Consider the following 21,437-nt stretch of genomic DNA (forward strand, 5'->3'; position numbering starts at 1 on the left):
CAGCATCTCTGGGCTCCACCCACTATACACCAGAAGCACCTTTTCCTCAGCTGGGACAACAACAAGTGTCTCCAGACATTGCCAGGTGCTCCCCAGCAGGCAAAATCATGTTGATTGAGAAACTGCTGCTTCCAAACACTCTCCCCATCTGCTTCTAGGGCATTGCTTTCAAAATAGGAATCTGATCGTGTTACTTATTTATGTGTCCCCATTGTCCATGGAAGTCATCTCCAAAGTTGGGCATCCACCCCCAAGAACTGCATGAGACAATCAAGTAGTGTATGGTATGCAAAGTAAGTATTAGAATACCCTTTTATGTTTCTTTTGTGTCTAAAAAAGTTAAAAAAGAAAGCTTTACTTTTGGTGGGTAGCTGGAAAGTCATAGACCTATATCATTTATGAGTTAATGCACCGAGGGAGGCTTAGGAGCTCTTACTGCTGGGGTTGCTGCATATCTGGAGGCCGCTGGTCTCCAGAGAGAGTCCAAGCGTTCTCTGTGTCTGACCACTAAGTGCCTCTACTGCTCTGAGTCTCATCAAAGCCACCGGCCTTATCCCGTCACACTGCACTACCTACCACTCCCTTAATTTAATGTGTTTTTGACTTTTCTACACCTTTGCTTAGCTGTTGCCCATATGCGCATGAAACTCACATTGATTGGTGTGCAGTCAAATCTTGATCTCCTCAGTTGAACGTAACCTGAGAAAACAAGGAGATTGAGCCCCCCGCCCCTTGTGATTTCACTCCACCTTATACATAACGTTTTTTCACGGCACTTGTAATTTATTATTGCACATGTATGTGTTTTGTAGAAAGTTTCCTTGTCGGTCTATAAACACCTTAAAAGAGGGACCGGTGTCTCCTTGGCCTTCCCATCCTCTACAACTAGAAGAGTTCTAGGCATATAAAGAGACTCAAATGTTTATCATGTTATGAATTAATAAATAAATAGGGAGGCAGAGTACTTCTATTATGATTTCTGTTCCTCCCACAAAGTATAACATGAAGGAAGGCCAGCGGTTGACAGCCTTCGTAACATTTTCCGGTAAATTCTTAACAGTGAACACAGCAAGAATTCACTCCTGTATGTATTGCCCGTGTTGTCTGGTCTGGAGCACTTCAAAGCGAGCAGCATTGGCCATTACAGGGATCAGTGTTATTCGAGGATGTGTCCATGGACTTCACCCAGAAGAACGGCAGCTGCTGGACCCCGCCCAGGGGCTCCTGTATGGGGATGTGATGCTGGAGAACTGCGGGCACCAGGTGTCCCTGGGTAAGCACAGCTCCCCATGCAACCCCCGCCGGCATCCATTTCCTCCCTGAGGAACCAAACCAGTGTAAGATGTGACGAGTAATAGACTTGAGGCTAGGGATTTAAAGACCCTTTTAGGGAACTTGAAAGTATGTTATATCCTCACCTCTATGGTGAAAAGATATTCTTTGATGAAGGCTCCACCGTTGTATAGCTTCTAAAGCTTCTCCCTTCTGATTCTTTAAAGGGCCTGAAACTTAAGCAAATTTGCCAAGCTCCATGTCGTTTCCCGTAACAGGGCACTGTGTCACCAAACCCGAGCTGATATTCAACGTGGAGCAAGGAGAGGAGCCGTGAGTACCAAAGAGAGAACTCCCCAGTCAGAGAACCTCAGGTGAGTTTACAAAGGCAGCTGGTGGAAACCGGATCCCAAGTGGCCAGTTCAGAGTGTTTTTCTTTTTTTCCTTTTTTTATGTTTTATTTTTTATTATTGAGACAGAGAGAAACAGAGCAGGAGCAGGGGAGGGTCAAAAGAGAAGGAGACACAGAATCCAAAGCAGGTTCCAGGCTCTGAGCTGTCAGTACAGAGCCCGACGTGGGGCTCAAACTCAGGAACCGTGAGATTGTGACCTGAGCTGAAGTTGGCTGCTTAACCGATTGAGCCACCCAGGCACCCCTCAGGGTGTTTTTCAAAATGTTTTAGAAATTTCTTGTTTTTAAGTTTATTTACTTATTTTGAGAGAGAGAGAGCATGCAAGGGGAGGAGAGGGAAAGAGTGAGGTGGAGAGAAGGATCCCAAGCAGGCTCCACACTGTCAGCACACAGTCCAATGTGGGACTCGATCTCACAAACCATGAGATCATGACCTGAGCCAAAATCAAGAGTCAGGTACTTAACCGACTGAGCCAGTCAGGTGCCCCTCAACAAATATTTATTAAGCACCTGCTATGCAGCAGTCACACTCCAAGAAGAGGGGATACAAGGTCGCTACTCCTATCAGTAGACCCATTTGGCAATTGGCAAATTTAGNTATGTCGGTAGTAATCAGCAGTATGAAAAACTGAAATCAGATGAAGGGCATAGGGACCGACATGGAGTGCTGTTTTGGAAAGGAAGTCAGGGAAGGCCTCTTTTCATAGGTGAACATTGAGCAGGAACAGTAGAATAGAATTTTGAATGGAAGGATGGAGAGAGCCACTGGTTATCTGAGAGATTTCCAGACGGAGGGAGCAGCAGGCACAAAGCCTCTGAGATGGGAGCGTGCTTGGTGTCATCAGGAAACAGCAAGCAGCCTGTGGGACCAGAGTGGGTCAGAAGAAAGTCACAGCTAATGTCAGAGTCAGCAGGAACAGAGCTCTCTGGGCCGTGTGAGACTGACTTCTACTCTGAGTGAGACATCAGAGAGGAGGTCAAGGGCTGCACCTGTAAGCACTACATTTGGAGGTCAGGAAGGCGCATGACTCTAGCAAGGGAGACTAAGAAGAAGCACCCAGTATGGAGGGAAGAGAACCAGATGACAGTGGTGTCCCAGAAACCACACGAACCAAGTATTTTGAGGAGGAAGGAGTGAATTCCAGCCTGCAGATTGATGTGTAAAGTCAGCATTTGCCTCCTCTTTTCCTGCAAGTTATCCAAAGGCCACAAGGAAAATAAAAACAAAATGTCAGCTCCATTTTCATTAGAGGTCAGAGGCAGCTGAAGCCCCAAACTTAAAGCAATGGAAATTAGGCTTGATCATGGAAGTAGAAGTAGAGAAAAACACCATGCAAACCTGCCATGGGAAATAGTGTCAGAACACATTGTACAGAGAAAGATAGAATATGTGCTAACCTAGTAAGAACATGAGAGTGGATTTGTATCTAGAAATTTCCAGCTTATGGAATTAAACACCCTGGTCCGATATGATCTGACAATACTGTAGAATTGAGGGCTGATCACTTAAATGTGTATTGTGATTTTACGTATAAGAACCTAGCATAGGCTCTAGGTATAAAAATCGAATATCAAATTTTCCTTGCTAGCATATTGGCTTCTATTTGTTTTATCTGCTATGGAAAAGTCATATATTTTTAGGCATATGATGGATATTACTGCATTAAATGAGAACAGCAGAGGATAATAATAATCACCCATAGCTAAAAAAAATTTTAAGGCAAAGATTACTAAAGGTTCTTGGACCAGGTTGGATAGCCAGCTGCTTGAGTTTTCACAGAAAAGAGAAATCAGAGAGGAAGAAAACATGATATAAAGGTGGAATTAAAAATTAGTATTGTGACAGGATACAATTGGTTGGTAAAGTAAATCAGCAGATTGGAAGAGGGAAAAGTAGAAGTGTCAGTCAGGACACATAACTGGTGACCAGTTCTGATAGAATCAAATGATAGCCCCAACAACCAGAATACAGAGGTGAATTGGACCCTGTTGCAAGCATGTTCTCTCCTGTATTTTAACAGTCTCTTTGGACATTGTTTTACCATATCACAGCTCTATGAAGAGATGGGGATAAACAATAGGACTGACCTTTAGACCCAAGGAACTTCGTAATTTCATAAGTTTAACTGGTGTTGGTGTACAGAATGGGAAAGAGGAAGAGATTAGGAGCATGGAGGATGCAGTAAGGATTCCACTGCAGGTGTTAAAGTATGGGTGAGGGGAGGCTATGGCTCTCGTCTCTGACCTGCTGTAAACCTGACCTTGGCTTTGACACTTCCCTTATCACCCTCCAGTCTGCCTTGTGTCCCTCCTCAGTGTCCCTTGCCTTTGTCCGGCCTTTGAATGTCCTCCATCCTTGGATCAGTTGTTTTCCTGGCATCCTTTTTGCTCAGTTCACCATTCCTTGTCTTACTTCAAACTATCCATTCCTTTTGACAGAACTCTAATACAATGTATTGGTTTTCTTTGATTGCTCCTGGTCCAGCTTTGGAAGGACTCTCTGGGTTCTTCTGGCCTTCCGGGCTGCCGCTGCTGCAGATCTTAAGGCCCTTTTTTGTTCCTTCAGCTTGTGTACTTCCTGGAAAATCTTCATGCACAGGACCTTCTTGGTCGCCTGGCAGTGGTGGGCTTTCCGGTGGTTCAGAGGGGGAAAGGTGTACTGAATTCCCAGGTTCTTGCAAACCTTCTCAAAGACCCGATGGTTGGTCTTATGAAGGTTTTGAGCACCTTGCTCCTCTGGTCGATGCTCATCAGCAGGTGACACCTGTGCATTTTGTCCTTTTGGTATTTCTGCACGTGGTCCTCATAATCACGGATCTTGACAGTCAAGGCAACAATCCAAGCCTCCAGGAAGCTGGTATCCTCAGGGTTTGCCACAATCTTCTTCATCAGCTGCTCTTGCTTGACTTTTAGCTTCTCCTTCTGGTTGGCCATTTCCAAAGACAAGAGCCTTCTGATGACCTCGTCGAACTTCTCAGTTCCAAGAATGTTCTGGTAGTCTTTGAGCAGCGTGGAAGGGGTCAGGTCATCTTCTTGGCTGGGCTGGGCTGGTTTCTGGGTAGCATATCTGCAAACGGCCAGGAGGGTGACACCTCTAGGAGGGGAGGGAAGGCCCTGCTGGTGGGAGGGAGGCCTGGCACACACTCCACCCGGCAGCCCACGGACGGGAGCCTGGGCCACTGCCTGTGTCTGAAGTGACCTCAGCGCCCTCCACGCCATTCTCAGCCTGCTTATTTGTGACCCTGAGGGGCCAGCGCCACAGCCACCGTCCCTTTGGCGGCATGGACCGTGTTACAAGGATGCCGCCATGCTGGCTCAGCCTCTTTGTCCATTCTGATAGTGTATTTGTAACAAACCAAAGCCACTTGTATTAATTTTCAGCCATCTCTCCTTTTTCTACTTTTTCTACTACAGTGTGTTTTTGTCTTTGTTTTCATGTTACCAAACCAAAAGAGTAGAATAAGTATTTGCTCAGGACTTCTTTCATCCCAGAAGATTATGTCTAAAAACTTAAGAATCAGCTTTACACAGTCCACTTGTGTACATGCCATGTCTTAAGAAGTGTGTTAAGATTTATCATGTGCATCAGTGTTTCATATTTCTAGAACTCCAGAAAGCCAATAACATGAAAGAAAGAAGCCAAGAAAAGGAAGATACATATTTGAGGCAAGGTTTATTCTTCAACAGCAGAATATTGACTATGGAGAGAAGCAAGACCTTGGGAGAAGCATTTAATATGGCCACAAACCCAGTGCCCTCAAGAAAAATATCCCATAAATGTGACTCATCTGGAGCAAGCTTGAAAAGTGTTTCAGAATTAATTATTAGTAATAGAAACCATATAAGAAAAAAGTCTAATGATCTCAATGGATGTGGATTCCTGGATACTATACATGATAAAACGCATCCAGCGAACAAGCCCTGTGAAGATGATCAGAAGAAGAAATCCCACAGACATAATGAGGACTCTGTACAACATCTGAAGAATTCTGCTTTGAAGAAGGTTCTTGAATATAATAATTGTGGGAAAGCCTTTCACAAAAAGACTGCCTTTGTTACACATAAGAGAGCTAAAGGAGAGAAACCCTCTGAAGGTAATGAATACAGACAAGCCTTCCCCCAAAAGTTAAAGCTCAGTGCTCATTCAAGAACCCTTAGGGAAAGGAAATTGCATGAATCCAAGAAAAATGGAAAACCTTCATGCATGAAGCCAAAATGTGCACATCAGAAGCTCACATAGAGGAGACACACTATGATTGTAATAAACTGAGGAAATCCTTCAGCAAGAAGTCTAACGTAACAACATCAGAGGGTGTACAGAGGAGGAAAACCCAAGAAGTATAATGAAAATGAGGAGACCTTGTGGAAGTCACACCACATTCAAAGTGAGAGAACTCTTGGAAGAAAATCCATTACAGTGATGAATGTGGGAAATCCTTCCAGGAAAAGCCATGCCTCACTCAACATCAGAGAATTCATATAACAGAAAACCATAGTGAGTGTAATGATAGTGAGACAGCTGTAAAGAAGGAGTCACATCTCACTCTAAATCAGAGAATTAACACAAGAGAGAAAAGCTTTAAAGGTAATAAATGTGAGAAATCCTCCTGTGAGAAGCCAAAACTCAAGCAACATCAGAGAGCTCACAATGGAAAGAGAGCCTATGACTGTAATAAATGTGGGAAGAGCTTTCATAAGAAAACCGACCTTGCTCAACAGCAGAGCACACACACAGGGGAAAAAACCCTATGAGTATAATGAATGTGGAAGTCCTTCTTTGTGAAGTCCAACCTCACCAAACATCAGAGAGATGTTCTCTCACACAGGAGAGAAAACGTATGAATGTAATCAGTGTGAGAAGTCCGTCTGCCAGAAGTCAGCCCTCACACCTCACAGTGCATCAGAGAACTCACACAGGAGAGAAACCCTACAAATGTAAGGAATGTGGGAAAACCTTCTATGTGAAATCAGACCTTACTCAGCATCAAAGGACCCACACAGAAGAGAAACCCTACAAATGCAATGAATGCTGGAGATCTTTCTGTGTGAAATCCAACCTTGTTGTACATCAGAGAACTCACACAGGAGAGAAACCCTACAAGTGCCCTGAATGTGGGAAAACCTTCTACAAAAAATTAGCCCTCACAAAACATCAGAGAATTCACACAGGGGAGAAACCCTATGAATGTAATGAATGTAGGAAAACCTTCAGCCAGAGGTCAGCCCTCACCAAGCCTTAAAGAAAAATGCACAAGAAGCAAACTCCCATCAACATCGCCTGCAGGCAGAAGCCTGTATCTGCAAGTCAGACTCATTGAACATCAGCAAAATCACAGGGCAAAAAAGATGTCAACACATGTAGGAAAGTCATCATCAGTCAGTTGTAGCTATTGGAACTAGAGGATTAATATAGGAGTGAAACCTCAGGAATGCTTTGAACATGGGAAATCTTCAGACAAGTATTCAAAGATACTGAGGGGAAATGAACCATTTTAAGGAACATGGATAAAAACGTTCTTGTGGAAATATTAACTAGAAGTCCCATTTCAGATGTGATACCAAACTTACTATAGAAAAGAGAACAGAAAATATTCTGTTAATAGATTGTGAAATGTGGAGCTCTTATAAAAGCATGAATAAATTAAGTCATTGATACAACAGCATTAAATATATGTGGGAAGACTTCTGAGGCATATGGACTATAGGCATATAGTACGTGAATCATGTGCATGTTGGATTTGTGTGTAGGAACCCACCATTGTTTCTGAATCTCAACAGCACAGCGTACATAGACTAAGTGGAAATGGAGCCATCACCTAACCCATGACCCAACAATTCCACTTCTAGATGCTACCCTAAAACAGTAGTTCTCAACTGCATATCCCAAAAGGGTGTTTGGAAATACTGGGCTGGTTTGGCTGTCATTCTGACAGGATGCTGTCGGCAGTTAGTATGTGGGAGTGCCACAGATTGCAAATGTCCTACAATGTGTCAGTGAAAGGACAGGAAGAAGACCCTCATCCACAACATCACAGCTTCATCACAGAAAAACACTCTGACCTGGAGAAACTCCTACACATCTGCACCCACACACATGTTGCAATGTTCATGGCGAGACTGCAATATTTTTTAATGACTTTTTTAAAAAATGGAAAGTAAAAAATGTCCATTAATGACAGACTAGATAAATAAATGTTGGCTATGGTCATACCATGGAGATAATATATAACAATGAAAATGAATTCATGAGTTAGACACCTCAAGATTATTATACCTTAAAGCAAGAATGTTGAATGAAAAAATGTATATATCATCTTACTGCATTTCAAAAACAAAGTTCAAAAAACAAAGAATCCATGGGCGCCTGGATGGCTCAGTCGGTTAAGTGTCTGACTTCAGCTCTGGTCATGATCTCGCGGTTCGTGGGTTTGAGCCCCCATGTCAGGCTCTGTGCTGACAGCTCAGAGCCTGGAGCCTGCTTCAGATTCTGCGTCTTCCTCTCTCTCTGCCCCTCCCCCACTCATTCTGTCTCTCTCTCTCTCTCTCTCAAAAAGAACATTAAAATTTTTTTTAAAAAACCATGCAGGAGTACACTGGGAATATAGATAGATCTTTATGTAGATACAGACATAGAAGTATATATGTGAGCCATAAAACTACAAAGGAAAGCAAGTGTATGATTAACAAAATCCAGGATAACAGTTACATCTGTGGAGGAAGAACATTTAGAGAGAGAAAGCTCCATGTTTCTCAAATGGCTCATGAGTATACAGGTATTGCTTTTAATATGTTATACCATATCTATGCATACATAACTATTTCTGTTTATAGACTCAGATTTTCAAGAAACAGGCTTCAAGATCATTGCATTAGAACGTTTGCAGAAGTGGTACTTTGGCATAAGGATCATAGTTAAGATATTTTTCATTCATCTATTTTCACATTGACTTCTAATCCTGACATTGCCTCCAGACCCATTTTATTAATCTTTAAAACAACGAAAGAACAGATGTAGACAATATTATGGTCTTAGTCTGTTTGAGCCACTATAATAATACCACAGATTGGGGGTCTAAGAAAGAACAGAAATTTATTCCTCCTAGGGCTGGTGGATGGGAAGTCTGAGATCATGGCAGTGTCTAGGGAGGGCTCACTTCCTGCTGCACTGTGTCCTCACGGAGGGGTGAGGGAGCTCTGTAGGGTCTCTTATAAGGGTGCCAATCCCATTAAAAGAGCTCCAGCTCATGACCCAAGCGCCTCTCAAAGCCTCCACCTCCTAATACCATCACAGCTGGGGGATTAGAATTTCGACATATGAATTTTGGAGGGGTACGAACAGGCCATAACAGCTCTAATGTGTTTCCGGTATTATAATCCTAAACTTTGCATGTCAATTTACAGAGCCATCAGCGCATCCTTAGAGGCCAAAGGTGATGATTTGGAAAGAACGAGTGGAGAATAAAGAAAGCATGGGATGTGGGTGTCCTCAGCTGAGCGTGACGATGCCCTCCTACCTAGATTGTACCCCTGAAGACACAGTAATAGTCTTTCTCTGGTGGAATCTGTTTCCTTCCAGTCTCCTCAGTTCAGTTCACTGGTTTTATGTTTATTTTTGAGAGAGAGAGGAGGAGAGAGGGAGAGAGAGAGCACATGGACAGGAGGGGCAGAGAGAGAAGGAGACAACAAATCCCAAGCAGACTCTGCACTGTCAGTGCAGAGCCCGATGTGGGGCTTGAACTCACGAGATCATGACCTGAGCTGAAATCAAGAGTCGGAGGCTTAAACCACTGAGCCAACGAGGCGCCCCTCAGTTCACTTTCTGAAAGGAGCCCCAAGCCTTCCATTGTCACTTGGTCCTGCCAGTCTCTGCAGGGGATAGCACTGTGCAGGAAGATCAAGAATTACATCCGAGCTGGCTTCCTGGCTGGGGCCCTCCTGCCTCTTCCCAGAGCATTGGTAAGAAGTCTCAGTTCAGGATGAGTCCCCTTACTAGAATTATTCCTGGGGTCTCCGAACACACAAAAGCTGGTGTATTTATGGGGAGTCAGTATCTGGGCCCCAAGCACAAGTTCACTTTAGATGGATTCCCCCACTCCAGTAACCAGTATCTCTCTCTCTGACGGTAACTGCCGCCCTCTAGAATCTCAAACTTGGCTTCTGGTAAACTCAAAACTGGCCCATTAAGAAAAATAGGCTAGGGGTGCTTGGGTGGTTTGGTTGGTTAAGTGTCTGACTTCGGCTCAGGCCATCATCTCATGGTTCATGAGTTCGAGCCCCACGTCAGGCTTGATGCTGACAGCTCAGGACCTGGAGCCTGCTTCACATTCTATGTCTCCCTCTCTTTCTGCCCCTCCCCAACTCATGCTCTGTCTCTGTCTCTGTCTCTGTCTCTCTCTCTCTCTCTCTCTCAAAAACAAACACTTAGAAAGAAAGAGAGAGAGGGGCGCCTGGGTGGCTTAGTCGGTTAAGCGTCCGACTTTCGCTTCGGTCATGATCTCACGGTTCGTGGGTTCGAGCCCCGCGTCGGGCTCTGTGCTGACAGCCAGCTCAGAGCCTGGAGCCTATTTCAGAGCCTGTGTCTTCCTCTCTCTCTGACTCTCCCCTGCTCACGCTGTCTCTCTCTCGCTCTCTGTCTCCTAGAAATAAATAAAAAAATATTTAAAAAAAAAAAGAAAGAGAGAGAAAGAAAAAAGAAAGAAAAAATAGGCTAGAGAGTCCACGAGCCATCCTGAAGTTCCAGAGATTCAATTTGGCCTCAAACTCCAAAGAAACACCGAGAAATTCATTGACTGGAAGGCAGGAGTTGATTTTAATTCAACATGTGTTTCCTGGGGTCACTTGAGGGCATTTTACTGGACTGAGTGCTCTGAAGAACTCAAAGATGATTAAAGTCCAAGTCTGGGTTTTAAGCCATAGGGTGTATTGGGAAAACACGAAATTTGAAGTAAAGTTGTTCTAGGATTTAATCCCAGAACTTCCACCAGATTGAAGGATTTATTTCACATCTTTGAGCATCAATTTATTTGTTAAAATAAGGATGGCAGTACCAACTGTATAGTAGAGTTCCTGGAGCTGCTTAATTAAAAGAACCTAGCAAAGTGGGGTGCCTGGATGGCTCAGTCAGTTAAGCGTCCGACTTTGGCTCAGATCATGATCTCACGGTTCGTGGGTTCGAGCCCCGCGTCGGGCTCTGTGCTGACAGCCAGCTCAGAGCCTGGAGCCTGTTTCCAATTCTGTGTCTCCCTCTATCTCTGACCCTCCCCTTCTCATGCTGTCTCTCTCTCTCAAAAAAAAAAAAGGAAAAAAAAAAGAACCTAGCAAAGTGCCTGTCGTAAGTGGTGGTGGTGGTGGTGGTACTGCCGAATGCTCGCTCCAGCAGGTCCAGAGGTCCCTGAAGGATGGACGGTGTCAGCAAGAGAGAGTGAGAGAGCCCCGAGATCCTTTCTGATCACCAGGCAGGCATCTCTGCACTGTCGGTTTCGGTGTCTTTATTTATAGGTCAAATGATAACATGACATCAGAAAAAGGAATTTTTACAGTGGAAAACTCTTTGTGATAAGATGCTTTGAAAAGTGTACAAAAACAAGTTTTTCTGAAGTATTCTTGCAGAATTACCCCAATCATAGTGAGGTTGATTAAATCTTACAACTAAGGAAATAACAGAATGTTCTTAGTGAAAAGCAGGATAACATACATATTTGTTCTAAGTTAATAACGTGAGGATTAGGTCATAGGTTAAGTGTATGGATAGGCCAGGAGTCATTCTGTCTGGCTCTCAAGAGGAGGAATGTTTTTGAGCTGGTTAGTGAGTTGTTTGTGGAAACTTTTTTGACTTGATGCTGAATGTGTAAACACCACGGAGGCCCTAAATGTGTCAGCCTTTGTTTTTGGGTTATGTTTTAGCTACTCTTATCTATCCTCATCTCAGCCGCCAATGTAAGGGAGGGTGTTTGTGGAATGTAGGCCTTAGGGAAGGGACTGCCATACACCACCAGTTAAAAAAGGTATAAGTATTAACTTAAGTTCTGCCCTTATCTGTTCCTTAACTCTAAATTAGGCTCTTTGTCTCCGGGCCAGGCTCAGTTGTAACTCCTGTGTTCTTAACCCCCTTTATTATCTAAGTCTTGGATCTGCAAGGCCCATAGGAAGAGCCTTTTGACAATCATCCACGGTGCTTTCATCTAAAATCTCTTTTGAAGAGGCAGGAATATGCTTTTCCTTATGAGGAATCTGTGGGGAATATCGGTCTGATCTGGAATATTGTGAGGCCTGGTCAATACCAGCAGCCTCATTTCCAACATGAGCCAGTAGTTGCAGAAGGAGATACCAGTTTTCATTTCTCATGGCAGGAGCTGTGCAAACGCTGCCATTTCCTCGCTGTGACTGCCATCCAGAGAGGCCGGTGCGGCTCCCAGCAGTGGTAGTAGTGGTGGTGGTAGTAATGGCTTTTAATAGGATTTTGTTATGCAACAAGCAATGAGGCAAGTGTATATGTGCCATTTCACATTTAATCTTTAAAACAGGCTTATGAGGGGCGCCTGGGGGGCTCAGTCAGTTAAGCATCCAATCATGATCTCGAGGTTTGTGAGTTCGAGCCCCGTGTCAGGCTCTGGGCTGACAGCTCAGAGCCTGGAGCCTGTTTTGGATTCTGTGTCTCCCTCTCTGTCCCTACTCCTGCCCCACTTCCTCTCTCTCTCTCTCTCTCTCTCTCTCTCAAAAATAAACATTAAAAAAATTTTAAGTAAATAAAACAGGCTTATGAGATAAGTTCTCTTTCCAAGATCACTTTAGAGATGAGGAAAACAAGTGTTATAAATCCCCCTGAAAATTACTGGTGTTATAGGGAAGCCAAGACCCTGGAGTTGAACCCAGGTCTCTCTGGCTCCAATATTTTTGTCTTTTTTTTATATGAATTTGCACTATTGATGCCTTTTTCAGATAAGCACATAATATTCATTCTCTTCCTTGATGCTCTCAAAGAACTTCCTTTTTTTTTTTTAATGTTTATTTATTTTTGAGAGACAGAGACAGAGCATGGGCAGGGGAGGGGCAGAGAGAGGGAGACACAGAATCCAAAGCAGGCTGCAGGCCCTGAGCTGTCAGCACAGAGCCCAACGTGGGGCTCAAACTCATGAACTGTGAGATCATGCCCTGAGCTGAAGCCAGACATTTAACCAGTTGAGCCACCCAGGTGCCCCTCAAGGAACTTACTTGTTACAGTACCAGCCTGTATGTTGGCTAGGCCACACTTGCCAAAGCACAGTTTCCAGAATCTTCTTGTGCCCTTTGATTCACATCCTGGGCTCCTATCCAGCACCCTACTCAAGAGAAGGAATCAAATGCAAACTTCGCCCATTCCACCCTTGCTCACTCTCTGACTCAAAATCACTATAGATAAATAAAAATAGATTTCTAAAAACTCCCAACAAACACAGAAGACAGGAAGAAGAAAATAGAGAAATGAAAAACAGTGATAATAAATAGAAATAAAAAACCAAGTGGCAGACTTAGCTCTGACTTGTCAATAATTACATTAAATATAAGTGATCTAAACACCTCAATTAAAAGATTGACAGTGTGAACTACAAAACATGCCCCTACTCTATGCTGTCTACAAGAAACTCATCTGAAATGAAATTACATAGGCTAGTTAAAAGGATGGGAAAAGGTGCACCATAAAAACATGCATTAAAACAAAGTGATTTTATATAATTTTTTTTTCTTTTTTTGACTGGACTAAGTGGCTTCATTGGGGAAAGCCAGGATTACAATGGCCTTAGGAATTGGCATTGGGGCCCTTCATCTTGCCAAAGGTGGCCACAACTTTGACAAAGTAATGGTTGTACTGCATCTGCCGCTTGGCTCGGTCTGTCTTCTTTTTCTCCTGTTTGGCCACCTTGGGAGCCTGCCTTCTTACTTTCCCAGCACGGGCCAGGGAATGATGGGCTTTACCTCCACGCATGGGGCTGGCTACTTCAGAGTGGTCAGAGCCTCCATGCCAAACTGACCTCAGGTAGCCTCATCCTCCAGGGGTGTGCCTGCCAGGAGCACTACTTGATCTTCCAGAGCGATGCCCTCCAGCGGGGCTACATGAGCCTTGATCTGGGCAACAGCCTCCTGGCCAGTCACCTTGAGGGTGTGTAGCTCCAGGGCACAGACAGAGAGCTGCGTGTCAGTGACTGAACTGTGACCCCTGGAGCTACAACTGAGAAGATGGGATCGAGAAAGAGCCAGGAGTGGTCATATTAATATCAAATAAAATAAGCATCTAAGAAAAAAGTTACCAAAGACACAAAGAGACATTACATGATACTAAAAGTAAACACAGAAATCCTACTGTGTATGTACCAAAACAACAACTAACCAGATCTGCCAATAGGTAAAGCAGAAACGGATGGAATTAAGGAGAAAGAAACAAATCCACAGTTAGTAGTTAGAGACTTGAGCACCCTGTCTTAATAATTGATAGGAACATAAAATTGTCAAAGATATAGAATTCAGGAGTGCCTGGCTGGTTAAGTGTCCTGCCCTTAATTTTGGCTCAGGTCATGATCGCATGGTTTGTGGGTTTGAGCCCCACCTAGGGCTCTGTGTTGACAGTGTGGAGCCTGCTTGGGATTCTCTCTCTCCCTCTCTCTTTACCCCTCCCCGCTCGTGCGCTCTCTCTCCATCTCAAAATAAACATTTTTTAAAAGATATAGAATTTAATTAACACCATCAAACAACAGGATCTATTTGACAGTAGACCATAACATAAACCTCAAATTTTAAAAATCATATAGGCTGTTTTCTCTGATCACAGTGGAATCAAATCAGTAGAAAAAATTTAACATGAACATCTCCTAACACTTGGTAACTAAGCAGCATGTGTCTAATAATCCATAAACCAAAGAGGAGGTCTCAAGAGAATTAATAAAAGTACACTGAACAAAGTGAAAATAAAAATACAACACACCAAAATATGTGGGATACACAAAAAAACATACTTTAAAAGAAAAACATAGGGGCGCCTGGCTGCCTCAGTCAGAGGAGCAAGCTACTCTCAATCTCTGGGTTGTGAGTTCGAGCCCCATGTTGGGTGCAGAGATTACTTAAGCAGATGAAACTTAAAAAAAAAATAAAAGAGAGACATAATCTAAGATCACAATCCAAGAATCTAGAAAAGGAAGACTAAAATAAACCCAAAGCAAGCAAGGAAAGACATAATAGAAGATACCAATGACATTAAAAAAAAAAATAGTAAAAAAAGCAAAGGAGGTTAAGAACTGGTTTTTTAAAAAGATCGATAATATTGACAAGCCTGTAGAAAGATTGATACAGAAAAAGAGAGAAAACACAAGCTACCAATATCAGTAATGAAATGTGATATCATGACACACCCTACAGACATCAAAATAACAGAGCAATCAATGAACAGCTTTATACCCATAAATGTGATAAATTAAATAAGCCCATTCCAGTAAAAAAAAAAAAAAAAAAAGAACCTCTACAAAGTACCACAACTCACACAATATCAAATAGAATTGAAGAAATTGAATTTGTAATGTAAAAACTCCCCAAAAAGGGACACTTGGGTGGCTCAGTTGGTTGAGCTTTGGCCTCTTGATTTCGGCTCACATTGTTGTGGGATCAAGCCCAGTGTTGGGCTGTGTGCTAAGTGTGGAGCCTGCTGAGGGTTCTCTCCTCTCCCTCTGCCTCTCCCCAGCTTGCACTCACTCCTCTAAAAATGAAATGAAATGAAATAATTAAATGAAGTGAAGTGAAGTGAAATATAAAAATTCCCCAAGGAAATCTCCAGGCCCAAATGATTTCACCAGAGAATTCTACATATGTTTAATGAAGAATTGACACCAATTCTACACATTTTCTTCCAAAAAAATCAAAGAAAACACTTCCCAGTTTAGTTTGTGACGCTAATATTCACTGATGCCAAAACCCGAAAAGTAAAAATATATATACAATCCAAAAAAATTACAGACTAATATTCCTTTGACTATAAGGACATAAATCTTCAACAAAAGATTAGTAAATAGAAGTATTCATTAATTATATGAAAAGACATGAATATATGAAAGAATTATATACCATGGGTTTTATTGCAAGGATGCAAGACTGGTTTAATATTCAAAATCAATGTAATCCCTCATCTTAAGAAACTAAAAATAAATCACATTGTATCAACCAATGGAGAAAAATTATTTGACAAAAAGCATTTTAAATTCATGACAAAAACTCTCAGAAAAGTAAGAATAGATGGCAGCTTGATAAAGAGCATCTACTAAAACCCACAACCAATGTTGAGACTTAATAGTGAGAGACTTCCCTCCCAAGATTAGGAACAAAGCAAGGATATCTGCTCTCACCACCCTTATTCAACATAGTGCTGGAAGTTCTAGCCAGTCTAGGAAGGCAATAAAAGGAAATTTAAAAGCACAGATCAGAAAAGAAGAAATTAAAACTGCCCTTATTTGCAGATGGCATGATTGTCTAAGTAGAAGACCCAAGGAATCTTCCAGTAAAGAAAAGGAAAATAAACCCGCCTAGAACTAGTGAGTTCAATAAGGCCACATGTAAACGCACGACACTCAGCTGTATTTCAGTATGCCAACAGTGAACACATGGTCACCAAAATTTTAAATACAATACCATTTTAAACTGCTTCCCAAAAAAGTATATGGGTAGGTGTAAATCTAACAAAATGTGCAGAACTTGCATGCTGAAAAGTACAAAGTGCTAATCAAAGATGATCTAAATAAATAAATGGATAAACATACCTTGTTTGTGGATTGGAAAACTCAACCACAGTAAAGATGTCATTTCTCCCCATACTGATATACAGGTTTAATGCAGTTGATATTAAAATCCTAACAGGAGAGGCACCTGGGTGGCTCAGCCAGTTAAGTGACCAACTCCAGCTCAGGCCATGATCTCTTAATTCGTGAGTTCAAGCCCCTGTGTCAGGTTCTGTGCTGACAGCTCAGAGCCTGGAGCCTGCTTCGGATTCTGTGTCTCCCTGTCTCTTTCTGCGCCTCCCCTGCTTTTGCTTGGGGTGTGTGTCTCTCTCTTAAAAATAAATAAACATTTTTAAATTTTTTTTAGAAATCCTAACAAGAGGGTTTTTTTGTAGATATAGGAAGATTATTCTAAAGTTTATATGGAAAGAGAAAGGAACTAGAAGAGCTAAAACAATTTTGAAAAGGAAGCATAAAATGGAAGGCGATCTGCTGAAGATTTATGATAAAGCTAGAATAATCAAGACTGTGTGGTATTGGTGAATGTAGACACATAGATCAATGTAACAAAATGGAGAATCCAGAAATAGACCCATACAAATATCCCCAACTGATTTTTTTATAAACGTGAAAAAAAGCAATAAAGGAAGAGTAGACTTTTGGACAAATTAGACATTTATAGATGGAGAGATGAATCTCGACCTCCAGAGGAGGAGACTCTGGGCTATGGATTCAGGCAAACCTGGCTTTTAATTCTAGTTTTGCCCCTTACCGCTGTGTGATTATGACTCATTAAACCTTACTAAACCTCGAATCCAAGACTGGAGCTCATCAAGGACATCTTATGGATACTGAAAAAATAGCAGGTGAATGAATGAGCTACATTTAATTTACTGGGGGACATTCCCGGAATGGCCAGCAGAGGGCTCTAATTGCACATGAAAGACCACAACGTCTCTGAAAGCTGGTCTGCCTTGCAAATCCGGCCTTGGCATTTTAGGCACCCGTTTTCATAAACCCCCATTAAAGCACAGTGCTGGGGGAACATTTTTCACAGCTATGCATGTCACTATGTTTCTGTCAAAGAACCAAATCGATCATTGTAATTATAATACCTCCTTTTCCTTGCTTATTTTAATGATTTTCATACAGGAATAGGCATGCATTCTCAACGGGAGCAATATTGCCCGCAAGGGGGTGAGAATTGGTTCTTGGGTCCAACCCAAAATCTTAGATATTGCAGTGGTTTGTGGCCTTAAGAGGACCACAGTACATAAACAGATATACAGTATATCTATGGTATTAAATTTCAGGGGGAAGGGGACAATTAGAGGAAAAAATATCTAAAAAGGCTTTTCAGGGCAGAGGGGAGCCATAACTTAAAAAAATAAAGGTTGCGAAACACTGCAGTAAGGGAAGATGAATCAAGAAAACACCCCATCATTGCCCCACATCTGATGTTAGGACAATCCAGGGTCTCCTGGATCATCCAACTCTCTTTTTTTTTTTTATTTTTAATGCTTATTTATTTTTGAGAGGGAGAGACAGAGTGCAAGTGGGAGAGGGGCAGACAACGGGAGACACAGAATCTGAAGCAGGCTCCAGGCTCTGAGCTGTAAGCACAGAGCCCGACACGGGGCTTGAACCCAAGGACCTTAAGATCATGACCTGATCCAAAGTCAGAGGCTTAACGACTGAGCCACCCAGACGCCCCCAAATTTTTTAACGTTCTTTTTTTTTTAAATTTAATTTAATTTTGGCAGAGAGAGAGACAGAGCCTGAGCAGGAGAGGGGCAGAGAGAGAGAGAGACACACACACACACACAGAATCCAAAGCAGGCTCCAGGCTCTGAGCTGTCAGCACAGAATCCGACACGTCAAACTCATGGACCATGAGATCATGACCTGAGCCAAAATCGCCGCTTAACCAACTGAGCCACCCAGGCGACGCTGGAAGCTGGGAACCTTTGTATTTATGCTTGGCCTTCAGTCGCTTTTTCGGGACATGCCTAGAGGTGAGCTTTATTTTTTTCTAAGTTCTGTTTGGAATTCAGTGAACCCTTCAAATCTTCAGATCAAGTATTTATTGGAAAACTTTCAAGGAAAACTCCCTCCTTTAAGCTGTTTAATTATTGCTTGCCTTCCATTTCCTCCATTTTCTGAATTTCCATTATTCCAATAATAATACTTCCAATATCCAAGTATTTGGTTTCCTGCATTGTTCCCTCAACCCTCTTTCATTTCACTGTATAATTTCCATCTCATTCCATTGAATTTTTGATTTGTGTTTTGTGTTAATTTTCCATCGGTATTTATTCCATGTCAGGCTCCAATGGTGACCACCCTCCTCGGACTCCTCTCCTGAGGCGTCTAGTGTGGATGCGAGAGTGTCCCTCCGCCCAGGACGCGCGTGTGTCGGTGAGTGTGAGTGAGCGTACTGCCCTGTGTGTGTAGCTCCTCACTGATTTCCCTGCAGGGGGCCCTCTCTCTCCTCCAGTAGGTCTGTGCCTGCTGTTCTCTGTGATGTTCCAGTTCTTTCTCTTGCTCGCTTCTAGGTCCCCATCTGTATGTTGGTATTTTCCTTTGCTGGCTCATCGGGGCACACGGTCAGCCACTGGGGACTTCGGCAGGACTGGCCCCTCAGGTGGGGGGTGGCCCAGCGGCCTTTGCCCTGCTGGCTCAGTGGCCCTTTAGCTGGCGAGTCATGGTGCCCAGAAGGACTTCCTCTGCTCTCCAGTCTCCTCAGCTGACATTTTCCTGGGGCAGAGGGGATTCGGCACAGTGTTTACACCCTGACAGCATTGTTTGTTTGTTTGCTTGTTTGTTTTTTAAGGAGGCTCCGTGCCCGACATGTGGCTTGAACTCACAATCCTGAGATGAAGAGACTGGGCCAGCCAGGCACCCCTCCCCACATAGTATTTTAAGTGCCCCAGAATAGTGATCCCAAAGCACCCTCGTGGGGGTGGGTGCAGCCTCTCCCTCAGGACACACTTGGATTCCTGTAGATCACATGTTCCCAGATTTCACCACTTTCCTTCTGACCATGACTCTTGGGCTCTGTGCTTCTAGTACCCAGGCCCTCGCTGGACAAGAAGTGGAAAGCTCCTCTGCCAGCTCCCTTCTTCTGGACCCCAGAGAAGCAAGGTCTTGCGTCCACCCTAAAACTCACAGGCTTCCTACCCCAGAGAATGTTCTGTAGCTAGTTTTAAGTTGAAGGATGATGGCAGAAAGATTGTCTTCAAGAACCATCTCCCTGGAATTCCTAGAGGAAAATTCACCACATTCCAAAACACAACATAGAGCACAGTGCAATAAAACCAGAAACCATCAGCCAAAAAAACCCCAAAAACTTCACCAACAAAACCTGATAGACTCAAATACCAAAATTCACTCTCTGAACTCTCTAGTGGGTTAAAGAGAAAATCAAGCTAGAACTTATTAATGATTTCTAATGAATAACAATGAGAACAGAAAAATATAAAAATCCATGAGATGTGGCCAAAGGAGAATCCGAAGGAAGACATACAGATTTATAGAACTACATTAGAAAAACAAATGAAAGATTAAAAATAATGAAGAGCCCCCAGGTAAAGTTAGTGCATTGCACATGCAAGTCTAATTTTGCTTCCACTGAGACGCCTAACAAAAATAGAGTCAAGAGATTTTATTTTCACCTTTCTATTTTGTAGAATTTCAAATCCCCCCCGAAGAGCAGAAGAACACTACAAGAAACATCTCTGCATGAACTATCTCCAGGCACCCATTGTTATGATTTGGGCCGTATTAGCTTCTCTCTCGGTCTCTCTTTTTATACACACACACACACACACACACACACATTTTTTTCCTGATTCATTGACAAATAGTAACTAATATTATGACACCTCACTCTTCAGCACGCATCCCAGGAGAGTAAAGAAACTCTCCTCTTGTCACAGCTGGGTTTCTTAGAAGAAAGACTCAAGCAGAGATTTGCATGTGGGGCGCTCTGGGGCTGGACATCCGTGAAAGGGAAGGAAGGGCTGGGCAGCGTGAAGAGGGGGGCTGTTCCATAGATTCAAAAAAAAGCAGATGCGAGCTCCTCGAAGAGCTTTGACGCTATAGGGATGCTTCAGAGTCGTCCTGAATTGCTGGGAGGGGCTCTGGGCCCTTGCATACACCCCTGTCAACCAGTAATTGGACTCAGGCTGCCCTGGGAAAGGGCATGACCTTGGGTGAGGCAGTTCTGTTCAGCCCAACACCCCACCCTGAGAAAGCTAACACCTAATGACTCTGTGATGCCAGCACTTCCAGCAGCCATGGGAATAAGTCCTTCGCTCCCGAAGGGGGGCCTGGGCAGGGTCTGGCCCTGTCGGCCACTGCCACTAAGTGCCACTTCCTCATTTCAGTTCCAGGAGCTACTCCGCCAGGATGCCAATGGGACTCCAGGACTCCTGTTTCCTGGAGGACACATATTAGAGGAAGGTTAAAGAGGCAAAGCACGACCCCAGCCACTGCAGCTAGGCTCAGGGCCACGCTGATGTCTTGCTGTGTCAACGTGTTCAGGACCCAGAAACTGGCTTTGATCTGCAAACAAACAAAAAAGGCCAGAAGAGCAATATTCTTACCAGACAAGTTGGGTTTTAAGGTTAAAATTCCCAATTGGATAAAGAAGGACACTATTACTGCACAATTTATGAACAGGATGTAATGGGCAGAAAACTTTCTGCACCAAACAACACAGGAGGTGAATGTAGAAAGCAAAAGTTATCAGAAATACAAAGAGAATCTCGTGAAAAGACAGTTTCAGCAGGAGACTTCAACCTATCTCTTTCAAAATCAATAGATCTGATAGAGGAAAATAGGTGCATAGAAGAATTACTAATATAATTCACAAGTCCAAACAATATATCTTCATTGCAGAACATATATTTTTGTGGTTTTTTAAAATGTCTACCCATTTATTTTGAGAGAGAGTGCGTGTGTGCTCTCTCGTGAGCAGAAGAGGGGCAGAAAGAGGGAGAGAGAGAACTCCAAGCAGG

The 21,437-nt window shown here is 43.1% G+C and overlaps 3 pseudogenes; 1 reads left to right on the top strand and 2 right to left on the bottom strand.

Moving 5' to 3' along the window:
• Positions 1-4,098: 4,098 nt before the first annotated feature.
• LOC144233626 (small ribosomal subunit protein uS15m pseudogene) lies at positions 4,099-5,235 on the bottom strand (annotated as a pseudogene).
• Positions 5,236-5,899: 664 nt separating this feature from the next.
• LOC144233631 (uncharacterized) lies at positions 5,900-12,826 on the top strand (annotated as a pseudogene).
• Positions 12,827-13,460: 634 nt separating this feature from the next.
• On the bottom strand, positions 13,461-16,511 carry LOC144233638 (ubiquitin-like FUBI-ribosomal protein eS30 fusion protein pseudogene; annotated as a pseudogene).
• Between the last annotated feature and the right edge of the window lie 4,926 nt (positions 16,512-21,437).

The sequence above is a fragment of the Crocuta crocuta genome, unplaced genomic scaffold (assembly GCF_008692635.1).
Source record: "Crocuta crocuta isolate KB4526 unplaced genomic scaffold, BGI_CrCroc_1.0 scaffold71, whole genome shotgun sequence".
Lineage (NCBI taxonomy): Eukaryota > Metazoa > Chordata > Mammalia > Carnivora > Hyaenidae > Crocuta > Crocuta crocuta.